We start from the raw sequence: 15,450 nt of genomic DNA, 5'->3' as shown, positions 1-15,450 counted from the left end.
GTCAGACATGTAAAGTCTTATTTATTTTCCATACATTGAAATTTGCGAATATGTGGAGGTACGGTTGGTTTACAACTGCGCTGCCGCTATTTTGGATTTTAAGACAAAATATGGGGCACACTAAACTTAACTACTCTTAAGCCTTCATCGATACCACAAATCTGGTTAAAACACCTGACGAATTTATGCCATCAAATTTTGTAACACGATCGCCTATTTTTCTTTGATTGTCAACCTTGTCTTTTTCTCACATTTAGGTCTCTTTTACGCAAAAGTTTGAGCGAGATTCGATAAAACCATGCTAAGTTTGACACTCGCTAAAACCATTTCAGAACAAGAAGATCTCCGAAATAAAATACCATATGATAGATTGTAGTCTGTGTAAACGTTCCACCTACTGGCATTTGCGTCCGTTAGCTTGCGTCCGAGTAATGAGCAAAAGTTGTCTTGAAAATTTTAATTTTATCAAATTGTGTCTTTTGTTACGTCATTTTTATGGTCTGTATGCTAAACATTCTATATTCTGACGTCATTTTCGGAGTTATTACGTCATAAGAATTATAAAGTGACGTCACAATATGTATATATTTTTCTGATCTTTCCAATGATATCAAACTCAATGATTTCCGTTAAACGGTTAATCTTTTATAAAACAGTTGCCAGAACTTTTGAAATGCCCCTCGTAATTGTCTAAAATTTCAATTTGCTATTTGTGGGCGAATGTCACGAGTAGCCTAGTTTACTACATGTTTTATAATGCATATTTCGGATCTATGTTGCCAAAATCTCGAGCATTACACATATCTTAACAAAAGTGTGGTGCGCCGTCAATTCAGGAAACGTCATTTTCACAGTCATTTTCACGAGAATCACATCAGAGAAAAATCACTATATTTCTGTTAGTACTTCAAATATTACGTCCGAAATCTAAATACATAATAATAGAACAATTTAAAGGTACATTTGAGAAAATGGTTGAAAAATATCGCGAATTTTAGAAAATCAATGAGTTAAATTTTTGAATCCGCGTGCTTTTGCTTCACTTTTTTTGTCGTGCGCCGTACCTCTCTATGAACGATATCAACATACCGATAATTTTAGTAGAATTTTTTTAAAATACAGAAATTTTGCCCAAAATTTATTGGAATCTTTAAGATACATATTTCTGTGAAATTTTATAACTATATGACGTCTGTAAGAGTAAATAATAGCACAGTCCGCGTAATTTTTGAACGGCCCTCGTATTAAGCACTTAACCTTTCATCTCTAGTATTTATTTGCATGACCCTTAGATTTAAAAACTTGTCGAATTCGCCTTGGAATTGAAGCGTACAGGCTCTGAATGAAGTGCTGAGGCAAGGACCGCCATATTTCCTTTACTTTCAAGATGAAGTCTTCACGATTATGAATATTGTGTACCTGTCTCTAAAGATGTATTTTTATGGTTCTCAACACGTTTTCAGTTACATTGATATCTGGATATTGTGATGGCCAAATAAGACATTTAATATCGTTTTCAGTTTTCCATGATTTTGTGGCGTTAGAGGAGTGGACCGGTGCATTATCATTCTGAAATAAATAGTCACCATTCGGGAAATGGCGCAAAAAAACTGGTCATAAATTTGTATCCAAAATGTTAATGCAATTTTGGGAATTAATATTTCCATCTACTTCTGTAAATGTTCCGATTCCTTCGTGAGTAATACATCCCCAGAACATCGCCGAGTACTTTCCGTTTCCACGGACGCCAAGACACTCGGGTCGCCATACCTCGTTGGGTCTTCTCCAGATGTAAACTCGCATATTCTGGTCAGTCACAACCTGTGTTTCATATTTTATTTACTCCAAACCTTTGAAATCATCTGTACGGGCGATAAACTAGCTTACAATTCAAATCAAGCTAGATAATCGCAAAGTCAACGGTTCAACATCAATGGTACTCAGAGGAAGAACATGTTGCAATAAATGCACCTAGACATGCACGTGAAATATAAAAGCCCTAGCAAAAACTATTCTTAGTTATAAACAAAACTTGAATAAACTGTGAAAATTAGCGACATCAATCAACCAAACTTGTAAGAGATTATGATGAGCAAGAATGCCTCGTCAGAAATTGTGAATTTTTATGGCCCCAGGGTCAGGGATTATGGTCTTAGGGTGAGGCTCTATTGATTATATAGTGAAAATAAATTATTTCTTTAAAAATACCCGTGGGGATCCGGGTTAGAATAGGTCCTCAGTACCCCTTACTTGTCGTAAAAGGCGACTAAATGGGGCGGTCCTTCGGATGAGACCGTATAAACCGAGGCCCCGTGTCACAGCAGGTGTGGCACGATAAAGATCCCTCCCTGCTCAAAGGCCGTAAGTGCCGAGCATAGGCCTAAATTTGCAGCCCTTCACCGGCAATGGTGACGTCTCCATATCAGTGAAATATGCTGGAGAGGGACGTTAAACAGTATATAATCAATCAATCATTTCTTTAAAAATCTTCTTCACTGTTCCTGGGTATTAAATAAACCACTTAAGTACATAGTTATTATGTGGAAGAATACCTTTGTGAATTTTATGACCTATAGAGAAAATGCAGAAAGTGTTTGAAAATCTTCTTCTCTGCTCCTGGGTATTAAGCAGATGAACTACCTATATAGCTATGATGAGCAAGGGCCATTTTTCCTGAATTGTGAATTTCAACGCCCCTTGGTCAGGCGTATCATAGAGGAGGCCTCTACTTATATACTGAAAATGAATTAATTTATTGAAATCTTCTCCTTTGTATTAATCAAATATTTTTGATAAGCAAGGGGGCCTTTTCCAATATTGTGAAATGTGTGGTCCAGGGGTCAGGGGCTCATGTGTGGTAATGGCACTATACTGATTATTGCTGAATATTACTTATTAGTCGAAATGCATTTTTTGTCCCCCTACTCTGTCTATGGGTATTAGGTTACCAAACTAAACATTCTAAGTGTATAGTTATGATTAGCAATGGTGCCTCTTTCAAAATTGCGAATGCCATGATGTCTAGTTTAAAACATGAACCAAAGTCTGTTACATGATGCTCAGGTGAACTAGAAGGCCCATGGGCCTCTTGTTTAAATCTTATTAGCACTCAGAGTACATAAGATAACATAAAAACACATAACAATAAATGTAGCTTGTTTAAAGTCCCAAAAGGAAAAAAATAAATGCTTGTTTGCAATCAATTTTATGTATAATCAGAATTCTTGAATCTTATTAACACTTACATAAGTTGAATTTCATTTGCAAATCAAAAAAAAAAAAAAAAAGCTCGGGTTAAGATTTGGCACATTCTAACAAATAATATTTACATAATTCAAGATCTGCAAAAGCAAAACAAAAAAATATGATTTAAAATTCATAAGAAATATAATATTTTTTATATATTAAAACCATTTAATTCTAATAAATACAAACGAAAATCATGTTTACATAAATGTGTTCACACAATTATCTGAATGGATGTTTATGACAGTATAAATGAATAAAATAGTTTCCAAATGGGAAAATGACCTACCAGAGCAAGATATACTACATGTACCTCTCTGTTACTCTATAATAAAAAAGAAATTAACTTTTATCATCAATTTCCGCCACGTTCCTTTTCATTTCCTCTAGTTCTTCGTTCATCCTCTTGTACACCATCTTATGTTTTAGGATATATGCCTTTCTATCCAAAACAAAAGCAAAAGTTAAAAGCGTGATTTTGATTTGTCTTGGAATCAGTATTGTAAATGCTACACGGATTCTGTTGTTTAAGAGGAGGTAATATGATTTTCTCAAGTTTTTCTTTTGAATAAGCTTCCATTTGTTTGCTGTAGCAAATTCTAATTGCTTCTATTTTCTTTTCCTCAGACGTGAAAATGTCCATTCCAATAGCAACAGGGAGAACAAGTATTGTTCCTATAATAGCAAGCAGTCCATCACCTACAAGTAAGGGCAACCACACTGGTGCTGATACAGTATACTTAAAAACAGTCCATAAATTATTTCGGCTTTCTTTCCCAGTTAAAGACAAATAAGCATTTACGATATTCATGTTAATTCCTTCAAATCCTCGAGAAATTTCTTCTTCAATTACATTTATTGCTTCTTGATATCCTTGTCTCTCATCCATTTCATTATTCCTGTTTGTATTCGTGTAGAAATTTCCCCACTCAAACCAATCATTAGACAACTGCTGATTGTTGACTCTCCTGGTGGATTTAAGATAAGAGTCTTTCCTTCATCAGAATTCAGAAAAGAGTACAGTTTTTGTGCCATTTTGGAAGCTGTTTCTTCGATTTTTTGGTCTAATTTTGAAATACTCTGTAATATATTAAAATTTTATTTTGCTAAAAACAAATTACCTTTTTAAGAAAAAAGTAACGGTAATACTAATTTTACAAAAATATATATATAGTCAATAATGACCATTTTACATTCCTCCAGGGACCTTTTCAACTCATCTCGCTTATTTTCTAAATCCTTAATGTGATTCTCATCAGTTTCATCTGCTAATCGAACTCTTGATGAAATGACTCTATCAACATCCTCTAGAAAATTCTTCAAAAGGCTTAAAAAACAATTAACAATAAATTATATCTATATGTTACTATATAATAAAAATGAAAAAAAAAATGAATTGTATTGCTATTAATTTTCAAGTCTGACATTTCAAGTCGACATTTTACTCGTACATTTCCCTCGCACGGGATGTTCTCTGAATGCAAATATTGGTTAAGATCATTTTATATCATTACTCAATTAAGCTCACGAAACAGAATCCCAACAAAATGGTGATGTATGCATTTACCTCACGTGGCGACGGACCCGCTTACTTTTATTTCTTTCAATTAATTCAGAAAGAGTTGATCGAAAACGGTTGAATTCAGCTTTTTCGTCTTCAGTTTCATCTTTAGGACTGATCTGTAATTTAGTAAAATCGTGATATCTAAGAGCTTATTAAAAGATATCTACTAGTATTTAAAAAACCTTTAAGTAATAATCCTAAGGAAACAAGAGAAATATACTTTTTTTTGTCATGACAAAAAGATATTATCGCATTAGTAATATTCCATGTAAAATATTTATTCTTCATTTTGGTTGTTTTATCAATGCAATATATGTAAAAAAAAAATAATTGAAAAATCAATGTAATAAAACATGTTATATTTACTATATGAACAAAATGAAATGCTACAAGATAAAATGTTTTAATTTTCGTTTAAGAACTTCATTATTACCAAAATAATCATTTAGAATGCACGATAGCAAAACACAAAAACAAACTTTAAACAAAAATATTTATCAAAATCAGAAGTAAAACAACTAATATACCTTTTTGATATTTATTTAACTATTTTACTGACTTTTATTGATAATTAACTGTAACCTTTGCAAAACATAATGATTCTTACTTTTTATTTTAAAAATATTTAATTCTGGTAATGAAACATAATACATAAAATTCTCATTTCAAGGATGAAATTCTTCAATTTTTTCAAACAGTTTCATTAGTAAATCCTTGACTTTTTGCATCCGATGCAACATGTGAACTCGAGTTATGATATATTGATATTGAAGAGTTATCCATGAAATCGTGTAAAAAATCCCTATGCTTAAAAATGCACGATATCAATTACAAAAACAAACTTTAAACAAAAATATTTATCAAAATTAGAGGTAAAAAAAAAAAAATAAACTAATATACCTTTTTGATATATAGTTAACTATTTTACTGACTTTTATTGATAATAAACTGTAACTTTTGCAAAACATATTGATTCTTACTTTTTTTTCAATTTTATTTAATATTCAACATTCCATTATTGCCTGCATATTTTGATATTTTACAGTAAATTCGGTTCATAAGACCACTTTACAAATTAATGTTAAGCTGGTCTTCCCTAATGACAAATAGGCTAGTATAACAATAGTTTCAGTGGCTTTGTTTAAGGACAGTCTTTTCTTTTTACCTAATCTCGTGATCTTTGTCTCAGGTTTTGTTACCACCGGTGGTACGGTCTTTTATATAAAATTTCATTTCAGATTTTATTTTTTAAAAGAAAATATTTGCTCCATCAAAACAGTTGATTAAACGATTTTGTATTTTGTTATATCTGTGATATTTATCACTGTTTAATTTATATTTCATTTTGAGATAAACTTCATTTTTGCCTATTTTTCTCTCATCATCCTGATAGTGTTTTTCTAAATATCTGAACAAAAACTTACTTTTGGGGATTAAAAGCAGAAGAATGGATTTTAAGAATGATCTGTTCCTATCTACGTCACACATATGTAAATTACCTGTTCAAGGTTAAGCTTAAAGATGTGTTGGATATTTAGAGTCGGCCAGGCCACTTGTAATTTTTCTACCAGATCATTCCAACACTCTAATGCTTCATCTTCCTCATCGTCGTCGTCATCGTCAGAACTTTTTTTAAAGACACGCTATTTGTTTGTAACAAAGAGCACGTCTTCTGGATCAAAACATGGCATTAAGTGGCACTTCTCAAGCACTTTAGAGAGAATAATTTGGAGCTGTAAATAAGAAAGGAATTTATAAAGAAATAAATAAGCTTGTGGTAAATTTGAAACGTTAGATATCTCTTTAAGTTATAAATAAGGAAATAGAATGTATTACAATTTTGTGTATCGGTAAAAAAGGTTTCTAAAGCATGACATTTGGAATAGAAATACAAAAGAGGCAGATATGTAGCATCGTTCATCTGAACACTGTGAGAAGGGGAAAAGCATAAATAAGTTTATCTTTGAAAAGTTTATACCCAAATGTGGTTCCCACTAATCTTTAAAGACGAGAGGGCATCATCCGAACAAACCTGAACCTACACTAAAACAGATGCTTGCACATTTCTTTGCCTACCTGTGGCTTTATTGCCTTTAAAATTTAACTTACATCGTGCCCTCTGCCCAACTAAGATATGACCAAGCACGGCTTTGACGTCCTTGAAATATTTTTCCTATATGTTCATACGTAAAACTCTGATCGGCCATTGTGGCCCCTCGTTATCCCCGGGGGCAATGATTTGAACAAAGTTAAATCTACACTACCTGAGAATGCTTCCATTTATAAATATGATCATTCATGGCTTTGCTTTTCTTTCAAAGAAGATTTTCAAAGATATATTCCTTAGTAAAACTTTGATTGGCCATTGTGGCCCCGCCTTACACCCAGGGGCCATTATTTGAACAAATTGAATCTACACTTCCTGAGAATGCCTTCATATAAATTTGACAAATTATTGCCTTGATATTCTTGAGAAAATTTCTTAAAAGTTTTCCAAATTATCAATCTACAAAACTATAAAAAAAACTTTGATCGGCCGTTGTGGCCCCGCTCAACCCTTGAGGGTCCTGACTTGAAGAAACTTGACTTTACACTTCCTGAAAATGCTTCTAACAACAATTATGTAAATAATTTCATTTATGTGTTGAATGCTGTAATTTTCTTTTGTCTAAATGTAATTAATTAGATGTAACAGTTCTATTTTATTTTTCAAACTGAATGTTTTGATTTTTCTCAATTTGCTGGAATTCTCTCGGCCTTTCAAGTGTCAGGTTTCCATGTTATATAATTTTCCCCAGTTCTTCATTTTCGGCTGCTTGTTACGCAACTTCAAAATTTTCCATGGTCAAACCTGACCCCTCCGTAGACAATCAGCCAATCAGAGATGTCCATATTAATCACGTGTTTTGATGCCGTCTGTAACTGACCAGTCAGCGCTGGGTCATTCTCGCTTTGTTGACGCTACCAATAACAGCAAAAAATTTGGTACAGAAAAAATGAGAAGAATCCTACGTCTGATCAAAAGGTAATCGCACAAATACATATTATTATACTGATCCCCTAAATTTACAGATAAACAATATTTGCAAAAAATATAAGTAGGTATTCAGCAAAAAGATGGCACTACAAAAACAAGAGGCCCACGGGTCTTTTAGGTCACCTGAGTATCATGTAACAACTTTCCAGCGATTGTATTTGGTTCGTGTTTTAATCCAAAAGCCATGAAATTCATTCACAAGTTTTGAAAGAGGCACCGTTGCTTATCAAAGGGCAGATTTCAAAGCATTAATTTATTTTTATTTTTAGTCAAAGTACCCCCCTGGTACCCCTGACCCAGCGGCCCTGAAATTATCTATTTTGAAAGAGGCCCCTTTCTTCATTATAACTATAAGGCCAGCATTTTTTTTATGTTTAGGTTTAGTTATGAACATGGGAATAAAAAAGTCCCGAAGGAGAAGGAAATAAATTTTTTTTTGATAAATCAATTATTAAGATTGTATATTCTTTTTTATGCTATCCTAATAGGCTCCTTACCACTGGACACATAATGCTTACAAATAGGAAAGTAGAACATTTAATAGCTTATTTCATCATCTGCCAGTTTGGGCCAGTTATATAAATTTTGTGATGTTGATCAAAATATATTTTAAAAAATCAATTCTTTAAAATATATCTTCATTTTTTTATATGTGTTAGGTGAATGTGTGGACATTGTTCTAAAATTTACTTGATGCCTAAAATTATAATTCCTATCATAAAACAGACTGGGAGTATTGGGGAGTAGGGTGAACATTTTTTCAATTAAGTGTGAAATAATTTTTCTGGCTGATACAAATGATACTACATGCCTGTATATATTTGTATATTATTGCCTTTTAATAGTTGATTTTTTTTATTTCTTCAGGTTATATATGGTTTTCATATGACCTAAATTAAGCAAAAGTTAGCTCCCGTTGGCTGCCATACTGGAGGTCCAAATGCTCTTATTTCAATTTTAAATTTTTATATTTGCGATTTTGAAGTAGGAATCATTATTTTCTGAAATATATAAATTTTTGGAAGCCTCCCTTATTAAGAAAAAATTATTTAATAAAGATTTTCCACCAAATATTTCTGCTATTTTTTTTTTAAACTTGGTAAGACAAAGAGGAAAACTCACCGAGTCGACCTCCAATATGGCGACCGACAGGAGGTAACTTTTGCTAAATTTGGGTCCATCGAAAATTTCTTCCTAAAATGGACTTAACTTCTCCCATAGTTTTATTCATTAGATCTGATGCATAAGCAAGCCTTTTCTGAAGAATGATGCTTAGACTGTAATTATAAGCTATAACAGAGACCTAAACAATGTCGCAGGCAATATGCAATAGCTACCACGGGCAGTTTAAAACCTGGGGAAAGAAAATAATTAACAGACAGATACTTTTGAAACGAATACATAATTATCTCACCAGCATGTCATTGTGCAACAAAGTCGTCAGCATTTTATTAGTCCTTTGAACGGGTGAAACGTTTTGAATGACACTCTTATCAATGAATTTTACACTAAACCAAGCTATCTTCTCAGATCTAGCTTTATTTACCCGTCGTTTCATCGTAAAACCGGAAGTGCGATTTCGTAGATTTGAAATCTCGATCCCGACTCAAATTTGACATCGGAAAGAATTTTTTAAATTTTTTTTTCTGAAAATTCAAAACCTTGAGCGGAGGGTTCGTAAAACTGAAAATAAAATAAATCCTGGCCTTAAATATGTAATAAGATCATTAGCACATTAACCAGGAGGAAAGGATAAGATGTTCAAAGAATTCATGCATTTCACTATATAATCATTAGAGCCCCACCCTAAAACAATGAACCCTGACCCTGGGGCCATAAAATTCACAATTTTGGTAGAGGCACTCTTGCTCATCATAACAATGTACTTAGTTAGTTTATTTAATACCCAGGAGCAGAGAAGAAAATTTTCAAATAAATCATGTATTTTCACTATATAATTAATAGAGCCCCGCCCTAACACCAGAACCCCTGACCCTGGGGCCATAAAATTCACAATTTTGGTAGAGGCACTCTTTCTTATCATAACTAGGTACTTAGTTGGTTTATTTAATACCCAGGAGCAGAGAAGAAAATTTTCAAAGAAATAATGCATTTTCACTACCTACTTATTTAGCCCCGCCCTAGCACTAGAACCCCTGACCCTTGGGCCATGAATTTCACAATTTTGGTAGAAAATTCATTGCTGATTATAATCATGATAACAGTTTGACTGCTTGATATCCAGGAGTAAAGAAGAAGATTTTTAAAGATTGCATTAATTCTAGTGCTTTTGGCTCCACCCCTCAGGCCCCAGGGGGGCAGGGACCATGACATTCACAATTTTTGTTCCCCTTTACCCACAAATGTTGTATACAAAATTTGGTTGAAATTGGTTAAGCGGTTTCAGAGATGAAGCTGAAAATGTTAACACACGACGGACGACGAACGACGGACGACGGACGCCGACGGACAAACACGGATGGCAATAGGTCACCTGAGTGATTCAGGTGACCTAATAAATATGCCAACATGTCAAATGTACTCTATAATAAATTTAAAACATATAAGTGCAAGGTAGGAATACATGTAGCTGGGGTGGTGGTGGGTGTGCCAATTTTTTTGCTGTTATTGGTGAGGCCAACAAAGAGAGAATGACCCAGCGCTGACTGGTCTGTTACAGACAGCAGCAAAACACGTGATTAAGATGGACATCTCTGATTGACTGATTGTCTACGGAGGGGTCAGGTTTGACCATGGAAAATTTTGGAGTTGCGTAACAAGCAGCCGAAAATGAAGTACTGGGGAAAATTACATAACATGGAACCTGACACTTGAAAGGCCTGAGAGAATTCTAGCAAATGGAGAAAAATCAAAACATTAAGTTTGAACAATAAAATACATTTAAACAAAAGAAAATAACGGCATTCAATACATAAATGAAATTATTTACATAATTGTTGTTTTATGTTTCCTCATGCTGCACAATCTCACCGCAGCTCTGTTTTTGCTGAGATATAATCAAATAAAATCAACACCATTGTTGAGATGAAATATGTCATTTATTAAAATGACGAAATAAGAAAAAGTATATGATCGGCCGTGGTCGTGTACTACCCCCACAGGCCATGATTTAAACAAACGTACATGTATACTACCTTTAGATGCTTCATATAAATATGATCAAATATGGCTATGCTATCCTTGAGAAGAAATTTTTTTAAAGCATTTTCATAGATATTCTATGTAAAATCTTGATTGGCCATTTTGGCATTGCCCTACTCCTAGGGGTCATGATTTGAACAAAATGGAATCTACACTATCTTGGGATAATTACCCTTAAGTTTCATCTTTCTCGGCATAGTGGTTCTGAGAAGATTTTTTAAACGTGCCATCAAATTTTTACCATTTTTAAAAGATTCTTTGTGGCAAGTTAAATTGAAATTGGCCCAGTTGGAAAAGAAGGCGAAAATGTGAAAAGTTTACAGACAGATAGACGGACGCCGAGCAAAATGTGATCAGAAAAGCTCACTTGAGCTTTCATTTCAGGTGAGTTAAAAAACTTGGACATTTTCAAAAAAAACCCTCTTTTTCTTTATAATTGTATATAGAAGCTCTTGCATCATGAGTGATTTTCTTAAAAATGTCATTTTTCTTTAAAATCCATAATTATAGTCAAATGATAACTCAGACTATCAAATTATGTTTACTTTCAATATATAATTGTTATGGACTATTGTTATCTGAAGTATTTCATTTGCGGAGAAAAATTTATCAAGTTGCGTTACAAACTGATATTTGAATTACCCTATCTTTTGCGACACCACCATGATGGGAAACATCAATCAAAAATATGAATGAGATTGATTCCGAAAGGTAATCAAATAACTTAGATGTAAGTTCTTCTGTTTCCCCAATTCCTGGCGTATCCACAAACATCAGATTGTCCTTTAAAAGAAGACTCAGGATGAAATATGCTTAATGAATCAAGAAAGTTGTCTTTGATATGGTATCCACAAATTCTATAATTACGAGTCTGATCACTATGCATAAATATGCTATAAATATTCTTTGAGTATTTCCCTTAAATGTGAACCTATTACAAATTGTCACATTGACTAGCATAAAACGTTAAAAGCTTAAAACATACATTGAAAGAAATACAGACCCAATTGGTAATTTAAAACTGGTTTGCAATCGTTTATTTTTTAATTTCTGGTAGCATACAAACCTGCAAGATTGGAATAGGAAAAAACACATCAACATATTTTATATCTCTTGCTGGTCCCTTTTTTACATCAGAAACAATCCCAAGTTTTGATCTGAGATCATTTGTTTTTACAAAACTTTCTCTGGGTGACACCATTCCAGATTTATATACAATCTGCAAAGCCATTTCATCAGAATTGTGATATCTGCAAATAGTTGAAGTTGCAGCACGCTGTCTTGGTTCACACACCTTCTGTTATTTTATTGATGAGGCTTGTTTTTCCACTGCTTGTGTCACCTAAAAGAATCATCGAATCTGTTCCATGAAAAAAATGAAAAAAAGTGCATTTGTGAAATTTAAAAGCGGCAAATCTGTAAAAACAAAATTGTAAACTTTACAAGCAAAATCTTTTACAAGTATGTATTTCAAGAATGTATTTACAGAAATGCTGTTCTCCTGTCAGTGTCGAAAACGTAGTAATTATTTGAGAAATAAGGTATCATTTTTTGAGTTTTATTGGGATGTAAAACGAGTTGGTCACGTGATCAAATCCCATAAAACCCGAGGGGCTTTATTGAAGATTTGATCACGTTCCAACCCGTTTTACATCCCAATAAAACTCAAAAAGTGATACCTTATTACTTATATTTACATTTGTGACTTATTCAAACTTTAAATTTGCCTGTTTGTTACTTTAAACGTTTGAAATGCATTATTTTTCAAACCCCACGGCATGTATGTAATCCACTGAACGCGTGTCGACCCTTTATGACGTCACTGAGAAATTACGTCGAATCTTTATCCATACGCATATCTATGACCTCTTGACCTCGTCCTTGTATTTATACAGTTATATAAACGATTGCTTTCAGTAGTTTTATATAAAGGAAAACATTTGCAAATTTAAATATATACTTTTATTCTCACCCGTTATTGTTATTCCACAATCAAGCCTTTTGAGGTCTTCCATTCTTCTTTCCAATTTATTTAAGTAACCAGGGACAGCTGCTTTTAATTCCTGTCGCATCTCTTTGTCAAATGCATCTTGCTGTACGAAACAGATTAGAGACCGATATATCTTAAGCAGCGGATAATGAGGGGACAGTTTGTCTTCCTCTTCAATGCAGCTGATAAAAGAAAGAAAAAGAAGTATTATTTAGATGAGAGACGCTTTGAAGTTATTTAGAATGTAAACTATTGATTCAGGGCAGTCAAAATTCTTGATGTCTCTTGTATAAATTTTGTTTCCCTTTGAGTCAAATTGCCTTATGGTAAAATCCTCGTTACTTTTGAAACTTTCTCGTGTTGTGCATGTACCAACCGCTAATGATAAACGCCACTTAATGGCTGAATTATCATTAAGCGTTTTGCTGCTTAATATCATAAATTATCGCATTAATAGTTTACCTAAACTGCCGAATGATACATTTTTTTCCTTAAGTAACGATTTAGCATTAGTGGTACAGAATGCCTATCATTAATGTGATACTTGGGGTGTTAAACAGCACACAGTTGATCAGTCAATCAATCAAATAATCGATATTATTGAGGAAACATTCGATACTGCTATAAAAGGTTATAAGGAAGTATTTTAAAGAGTCATGTGGTACATGAAAATACTCTCTTAGTGTCCCAAAGCTAGTTTCATTTTTTAAAACTTTAAACATATGCCATGGCTGTTTCTTCTTAGTGCACCCAATATTAAAAGTGAAAGTCACAAATTTACTTGAGGTTCAATTTTGATTTTAGCAGATATTTGCATTGTCGAGACCTTTCTTTCTAAAAGTTTGCATCATTTTTTAGCAGTTCTTTACTTCAATTTGGATTCTATGATGTTAGAATTTAACACTTTTCTATGGAAAATATGAAATTAAATTCCATTCAATTAAGATGAAGCTATGAACTTAATTTATTGGTGGAGTTTTTTAGGAGAGAATGCTCAGCTTTTCCTTTTGAATCATTTCCTTGGCATGCCAAACAAACTAGAGAGTGATTCGTTAATTATATTCAGTATACGTTTTGTTTCCATACCTGGACATTTTATGCAGGTCTTCATCACTTTTTGTCCTTGAATAAATGATCACAAACCTGTTCGAATATAATAGAATTATTAGTATAGATACGGAAAATAATGTTTCTGGATATAAACTGATCCTTAAAAAAATAACGAGAATTTTTATTCTCAAACATTTAATTGATAACAATATGCAGCATGTTGTATAAAAGTAACAATACCCCTCTTCATTCTCTTCATCTTCTTCTGTGGTGGTGTCTCCATCAATTTCAGTCTTTCTTAAAGTTGACTTTTGATCATTATTTTCACCATTTTCGATACTTGATGTTTCTATTTGTTTTTCTTCTAAATTTTTCTCTTTTTCTTCAGACATATCTATTTTTATTGGCGGTCCTCGATCTGAATGGTTTCCACTGTCTGCGTTAATTCCCGATGCAAAGATCAGATACTAAGCACTTTCCTCCTGAAATATAACATTCGTCCAAAAATGAAGTTACTTTACGTAGTGAAAAGATTTATGTAGAAATAAAACAGGTGATTTCTTTTCAAATTATTTGTAGTTCAAACATTTTCAATAAAAACTAGCTTATCGATTTGTTTTAAATTCCAAGCATTATATAATGTAAAAAATTCATTCAGAAAATTCTATTGCGTCAAATGTTAAATATTTTCAAATCAACACAAGAGACAATAACCAAAATTATTTGAAATAATTTAAATTTTGAAAACAATTAAATAAACAGAAGTGTAAGGATTCTATCGTGAAAATACGCTTATGATCCAATTTTTTGTACGCAAAATGAAGTTCTTGTAGAAATCAAGCATATTTTTTTTTTCAGCAAACACCGGGCATTGAATGTAATTGATTATGCTAACTGAAAAACATTTTTAATAACTTTTCAGCTAATTCAATCAATAAGGAACATACAACTCTCAGGTAGAAAAAATTCCAACATAATGTACATACATAAAAGATGGCCAGCACTTCAATTCACTAACAAAAGGATTGTCGTGCTTTTCTGTCATATACATTGTATTTTTAATTACCTAAATGTTGTTTGTTTCAAAAAGTAATTTCTTAAAAAATAAAAGTGATAATTCTACAATTGTTGCAAAATTAATGGTTGAACAATTAAATGAAAACAATGTATGTGCCCTATCAAATGCCCTGTTGATATCGATGGTTTTCATTACATAATTATGTTTACGAAAAAAATCTCGAAACTGAATTTATTTTTATGAAATACTGTAACCAAGTTTGCAAAATATGTGTAATTTTTTCAGATGTAAGTACAAAGTTTCCATACCTTACAATTGCGCAGTTACTCCTTGTATTGGTAAGCTGTCGCTTAAATATGATAAACTGCATGGAACATGATACA

General features: G+C 32.8%; 1 long non-coding RNA gene across 1 annotated transcript; it reads right to left on the bottom strand.

Moving 5' to 3' along the window:
* Positions 1–3,372: 3,372 nt before the first annotated feature.
* LOC134237138 (uncharacterized) lies at positions 3,373–15,450 on the bottom strand. The gene is made up of 10 exons (XR_009985765.1): positions 15,376–15,450; positions 14,290–14,531; positions 14,086–14,142; positions 12,982–13,181; positions 12,076–12,351; positions 11,652–11,792; positions 6,310–6,543; positions 4,814–4,926; positions 4,432–4,573; positions 3,373–4,326 (listed from the first exon to the last, which is right to left on the bottom strand). It is a non-coding gene; the product is annotated as an uncharacterized LOC134237138 (long non-coding RNA).

This window comes from Saccostrea cucullata, unplaced genomic scaffold (assembly GCF_032062105.1).
Source record: "Saccostrea cucullata isolate Sc308-1 unplaced genomic scaffold, CSIRO_AGI_Scuc_v1 ctg3487, whole genome shotgun sequence".
NCBI classification, from domain to species: domain Eukaryota; kingdom Metazoa; phylum Mollusca; class Bivalvia; order Ostreida; family Ostreidae; genus Saccostrea; species Saccostrea cuccullata.
This window is presented reverse-complemented; position numbering and strand designations above follow the sequence as displayed.